This window comes from Passer domesticus, chromosome 9, assembly GCF_036417665.1.
Source record: "Passer domesticus isolate bPasDom1 chromosome 9, bPasDom1.hap1, whole genome shotgun sequence".
Lineage (NCBI taxonomy): Eukaryota > Metazoa > Chordata > Aves > Passeriformes > Passeridae > Passer > Passer domesticus.
In genome coordinates this window covers 11,567,368-11,573,720 of record NC_087482.1, presented here as the reverse complement: position 1 = coordinate 11,573,720, position 6,353 = coordinate 11,567,368, and the positions used below count along the sequence as shown (strand labels likewise).

Sequence of the window (6,353 nt, the reverse complement as noted above, 5' to 3'; positions counted from 1 at the left end):
GGCAAGGGCAGGCCCTGGGGGAAGAGCTGCTGCCACACAGCCCCGGCCAGGGCTGAGCCTGGCACAGCAATTACCTGCTGTGCCTGTGCCCGTGTCTGGCATCGCCTTCCTTTCTGCTGCAGGGGCTTCCAATGAGCCACTGCTTCTCCCTGGGTGCTCCTCCTTCTGCACAGCCTTTTGGTCCATCACTTGAAAAAGGAAAAAAGGGACAACTGGATCAAATGGAAATATTCCCCACTGGGGATGTGTCATCTTCATGAGGCAATGCTTGTCAAAGTCACAGGTAAAGATCAGGAAAAATCCCAGGTAATTGGGGCTGGGCCAGTGCACTCCCTTGAGAAAACAGCTGCACCTCCTGATCTTCTCAGAGACTGGGAAATGGCAGGGGATCTCAGGCCCACAGTACAGTTGGGGCACCCTATCAGCTAATGCCAAATTCCATCCTGCAGAGGCTGGGCAGAAGCTGCAGCCAGGCCTGGTTGGGAAACAGCCCTGCAGGGCGTGAAAGCAGCAGCGGGGCAGCGAGGCTGCCATGGATCCCTTCCCACTGTGCCGGGCACGGCATGTCCAGATGTGCAGCCAAAGCCCCTGGCTACTGAGTCCCAGGGGAAGCATGAGGGAAATGCACCCACCTTGTCCTCCGGGTGCTTCCTTCTGTGTTTGTGTCAGGAATTCATCTGCCTCATGAGACATTTTGGCTGCAGTATCTTGGGTCTTTCCTTTTGGAGGACCTTAAGAGAAAGTAGTTCCATTTCCCAGGAATGCATCCCACAAAATCAGGGCTCAGCCTGTGGGGTCAGCAGGGACACACTACTCACCCCTGCCATGGGAGCTGGGTTGGGGCCAAGCATCCAGCCCTGGAGCTGGAGAAGTCCTCCCTGCAGACACACCTGTAACTCAACAGCCACAGAAGCTTCTGCCATCTCTGCTGATCTGCACGGGCACCACTGAGCCGCAGGAGTGGTGAGGGGATCGTGCAGGGCGCGGGCACACACGTGCATGGTTCTGTGCTGGCACCTGCAGCGCTGCCTCCCTGGCCCAGCTTTGGGCTCTGAGCTAGCAGCTCTCCCAGGGGAAAGGCCTTGACCTACCCTCAGCATCTCCCAGAGGCTCAGTCTTGGATGTGGGGCCTTCACCGGCAGGTTCAGCTGCAAAGAAAGGCAGGACAGAAGAGCTCCTGTGGCACTGCAGGAGATCCTCAGGCTGCCCACAAGGCTCAGCCCCGGGGCACAGCCCTGGGCCCGGCCCCTTCCCTCTCTTCTCTTCTCTTCTGTGTGACTGCACAGAGCACACGGAAGGACACACTGGCATTGCACACGGGAGGAAGATTGAAAGCTAAATGCTCCTTCCTCCCAATGACAGCGATCCTGTGGGATCCCTCAGGGCTCCAGAAGGGAGCAGGGCAAGATTTTCAGAATCCTTCAGCCCTTAAATAATGTTAAGGGAAATGGCTTATGAGTGAGCTCTTGTCACATTGACACTGATTATTCTGTCAAGAAAGGCACACGGAGGAATAGCCTCCAGCATCCTCCAGGAATTTCAAGCCATTTTCCAGCAGGGCTTCAAAAAAATCCAAGTCATGATTCCAGTCTAGAAGGGAGCAGAGATCAGAATGATCTCAGTGGCATTCTGGGATCCCCTTCTGCCACAGAGAACTGGGCACTGCCAGGGGGTCGGCTAAGGCCGTGGGAGCCAGATGCGAATTGACATGCCCATAGTTGCACAGGGGCCTGGGGAGCTCTGGGCTGGCTCCTGGTCACTCTCCACACTCTTTCCCTGCCCTCAGCAACATCCCTGGGAGGGGTGGCTGGAGTAGCCCAGGGCCCCGGGGCTCTCTCCCTCACACACAGAGGAAATCCTCCCTAAAGCACGGGGGAAAACTGCAGCAGGCAGTGACACAGGTATCCATCCCTCCCTCCCTCTGTCCCTCCTGCCCTCCTTCTGCGGCGACAGCTCCCAGATCCCAAGGGCAAACAGCCAGGCCCTCTCAGGACACACTGGAGCCTTGCTCTCCCCCTCTGTCCTTTCCCCACCGTGGGCACCCCGTGCAGTCACTGCCAGGTTTCAGGACATGTCTCCCATGGAGGGACCCCAGCAGGACTGCTCAGTACCCGAGTGCCCTGAGCCTGCTCGGGATAATTCCCCTGGGCTGTGCCGCTCTAGTCCAGGCTGTGCCCGCACTGCCAAGCAGCAGAGAGGGCAGCTCAAGCCTCAGCAGGGCTCAGGCCCAGCGGCACAGCAATTACCTCCTGTGCCTGTGCCTGGCATGGCCTCTCTTCCTGCAGCAGAGGCTGGCACAGAACCACTGCTTCCTCCGGGAAATGCTTCCTTCTGCACAGGCTCAAAATCCACTTCTGGAGAAAGGAAAAGGCACAGCTGGATCAGGTGGAGTTGTTTCCCATTGGGGAGGTGACATCCTCAGGAGGCAATAATTATCAAAAAAATTTATAAGGATCAGGAAAGGTCCACGGTCTTGGGTCTGGGCCAGAGCACTTCCTCCTCCAAATAGCTGTGTCTCCTGATCTGCTCAGAGACTGGGAAATCGCAGGAGATCTCAGGCCCATGGTGCAGTTTGGGCTGCCTGTCAGCTGATGCCCAATGCCTTCCTACAGAGGCTGGGCAGAAGCTGCAGCCAGGCCAGACTGGGAAACAGCCCTGCAGGGCGTGAAAGCAGCAGCGGGGCAGCGAGGCTGCCATGGATCCCTTCCTGCTGTGCCGGGCACGGCGTGTCCAGATGTGCAGCCAAAGCCCCCGGCTGCTGACTCCCAGGGGAAGCATGCGGGAAATCCCCCCACCTTGTCTTCTCTGCAGCATTTCCTTCAGCATTTGCCACATGATTTCAAATGGGTTCTGGAATTTCTTGTCTGCCATGCCTTTGGTCTCTTTTGGTGGAGGACCTTAAGAGAAAGTAGTTCCATTTCCCAGGAATGGATCCCACAAAAGCAGGGCTCAGCCTGTGGGGTCAGCAGGGACACACTACTCACCCCTGCCATGGGAGCTGGGCTTGGGTGCAGCATCCAAGGTAGGAGCTGGAGAAGTCCTCCCTGGAGACACATCTGTAACACAACAGCCACAGAAGCTTCTGTCACCTGGTTCCTGCCCGCTTGTCTACAATTCTTCCTTGGTGGCACGCTGAGAACATACCTGCAGGAGGCTCCAAGGGCTTCAAAACTTTATTCATCCAAGCTGATGGAGAAGCCTTCCCAGCAACCTCATCTAGAACGGAGCACAGATGAGAACATTTTCCAGGGTGTGCTGGGATCATCTTCTGCCACAGGGAACTGTGCAGTGCCAGGGGGCCGGGTAAGGCCATGGGAGGCAGATGTGAATAGACATGGCCAAAGGTGCACAGGGGCCTGGGGAGCTCTGGGCTGGCTGCTGGCCACTCTCCACACTCTTTCCCTGCCCTCAGCAACATCCCTGGGAGGGGTGGCTGAAGCAGCGCAGGGCCCTGTGGCTCTCTCTTCACATACAAAAGAAATCCTCCCTAAAGCCCAGGGGAAAACTTGAGCAGGCAGTGCCACAGCTATCCCTCCATCCCTCCCTCTGTCCCTCCTGCCCTCCTTCTGCGGCGACAGCTCCCAGATCCCAAGGGCAAACAGCCAGGCCCTCTCAGGACACACTGGAGCCTTGCTCTCCCCCTCTGTCCTTTCCCCACCGTGGGCACCCCGTGCAGTCACTGCCAGGTTTCAGGACATGTCTCCCACAGAGGGACCCCAGCAGGACTGCTCAGTACCCGAGTGCCCTGAGCCTGCTCGGGATAATTCCCCTGGGCTGTGCCGCTCTAGTCCAGGCTGTGCCCGCACTGCCAAGCAGCAGAGAGGGCAGCTCAAGCCTCAGCAGGGCTCAGGCCCAGCGGCACAGCAATTACCTCCTGTGCCTGTGCCTGGCATGGCCTCTCTTCCTGCAGTAGGGGCTGGCACAGAACCACTGCTTCCTCCTGGAAGTGCTTCCTTCTGCACAGGCTCTCCTTTCATTTCTGGAGAATGAAAAAGAGACAGCTGGATCAGATGGAAACATTCCTGACTGGCAATGGGGATGGGGACAATTTCAGGAGGCATCACTTGTGAAAGGAATGGATAAGGATCAGAAAACACCCAGGATTTTGGGACAACCCAAGGCTGCTTCCTTCCCCAAACAGCCCCAACATCTGATCTGCCTGGACACCAGGAAATTGCAGGGGATCTGAGGGTGGGCATGGACTGTGGTGCAATTGGGGCTGTCTGCCAGCTGATGCCAAATGCCTTCCTGCAGAGGCTGGGCAGAAGCTGCAGCCAGGCCAGGTTGAGAAACAGCCCTGCAGGGCGTGAAAGCAGCAGCGGGGCAGCGAGGCTGCCAGGGATCCCTTCCCGCTGTGCCAGGCACGGCGTGTCTAGATGTGCAGCCAAAGCCCCCGGCTGCTGAGTCCCAGGGGCAGCATGAGGGAAATGCACCCACCTTGCCTTCTCTGCAGACATTCCTTCAGCATTTGCCACATGACTTCTAATGGGTCCTGGAATTTCTTGCCTGCCATGCCTTTGGTCTCTCCTGTCGTAGGACCTTAAGAGAAAGTAGTTCCATTTCCCAGGAATGGATCCCACAAAAGCAGAGCTCAGCTTGTGGGGTCAGCAGGGATACACTGCTCACCCCTGTGATGGGAGCTGGGCTTTTGTGCAGCATCCAAGGTAGGAGTTGGTGAGGTCGTCCCTGCAGACACATCTGTAACAAAACAGCCACAGAAGCTTCTGTCACCTGGTCCTGACCAGTCAGTCAAACATTACGCCTTGGTGGGACAGTGAGAACATACCTGCAGAATGCTCAGAGTGCTTCACAACTTCAGAGCGCCAGGCTAATGGAGAATCCTTCCCAGCATCCCAGTCTGGAAGCAAACCAAGATGAGAACTGTTTCCATTGTGTGCTAGGGCTGGCTCTGGCCCTGGGCTGGCGGCAGGGCTCCCGCTCGGGGCTGATCCTGTGCCTTGGGCCTCTGGGCACTCAGGGCCAGCTCCGCAGCAGCTGCAGCGCCAGGGACGTTGCTGCACCAGTCGCGTTTCCCTGGGGCTCTGAACGAGCTCCAGAGGCCTGGAAGCCGAGGCGCCTCCAGCTTTGGCTGCTGCCAGGCCGGGCAAGGGCAGGCCCTGGGGGAAGAGCTGCTGCCACACAGCCCCGGCCGGGCCTGAGCCCGGCACAGCAATTACCTGCTGTGCCTGTGCCCGTGTCTGGAATCGCCTTCCTTCCTGCAACAGGGGCTCGCACCGAAGATGGAGTGCTTCCTTCAAGAAATGCCACCTTCCACTGAAGCACTATGTCCATCTCTTGACAAAGGAAGGGAGACAGCTGCATCAGATGGGGCTGTTTCCCACTTGGGCGGTGGCATCAGAGGTAATATTTGTGAAATTTATGGTGCAGGAAAATGGCCAGATTACAGTGGCATGATGAGAGCACTTCCAGCTCCAAACAGACACCCTTTCCTAATCTGCAGGGCTGGATATAGTGGGGGATCTCAGGGTGTGTTACAGTTTGGGCTGCCTGTCAGCTGATGCCAAACGCCTTCCTACAGAGGCTGGGCAGAAGCTGCAGCCAGGCCAGGCTGGGAAACAGCCCTGCAGGGCGTGAAAGCAGCAGCGGGGCAGCGAGCCTGCCATGGATCCCTTCCCGCTGTGCCGGGCACGGCGTGTACAGATGTGCAGCCAAAGCCCCCGGCTGCTGAGTCCCAGGGGAAGCATGAGGGAAATGCACCGACCTTCTCTTGTCTGCAGGGGTTCCTTAAGCTCTCGCCTCATGTGTTTGGATGGTTCCAGGGATATCTTATCTGTTGTATCTTGGATTTTCCCTGTTGGAGTACCTTAGAGAAAAATATTTCCATTTCCCTGGAATGGATCCTACAAAAGCAAGGCTCAGCCTGTGGGGTCAGCAGGGACACACTACTCACTCCTGTGATGGGAGCTGGGCTTGAGTGCAACATCCAAGGTAGGAGCTGGAGAAGTCTTCCCTGTAGACACATCTGTAACACAACAGCCACAGAAGCTTCTGTCACCTGGTGCCTGCCCGCTTGTCTACAATTCTTCCTTGGTGGCACGCTGAGAACATACCTGCAGGAGGCTCCAAGGGCTTCAAAACTTTATTCATCCAGGCTGATGGAGACGCCCTCCCAGACACCTCATCTAGAATGGAGCACAGATGAGAACATTTTCCAGGGTGTGCTGGGATCCCCTTCTGCCACAGAGAACTGGGCACTGCAAGGGGGTCGGCTAAGGCCGTGGGAGCCAGATGTGAATAGACATGGCCAAAGGTGCACAGGGGCCTGGGGAGCTCTGGGCTGTCTCCTCATCACTCTCCACACTCTTTCCCTGCCCTCAGCAACATCCCAGGGA

At 57.3% G+C, this 6,353-nt stretch overlaps 1 long non-coding RNA gene across 1 annotated transcript; it reads right to left on the bottom strand.

The window, feature by feature from the left end:
• Nucleotides 1–4,780: 4,780 nt before the first annotated feature.
• On the bottom strand, nucleotides 4,781–5,986 carry LOC135307735 (uncharacterized). Its single transcript, XR_010368399.1, has 4 exons — nucleotides 5,912–5,986; nucleotides 5,723–5,824; nucleotides 5,178–5,294; nucleotides 4,781–4,858 (listed from the first exon to the last, which is right to left on the bottom strand). It is a non-coding gene; the product is annotated as an uncharacterized LOC135307735 (long non-coding RNA).
• Nucleotides 5,987–6,353: the final 367 nt, after the last annotated feature.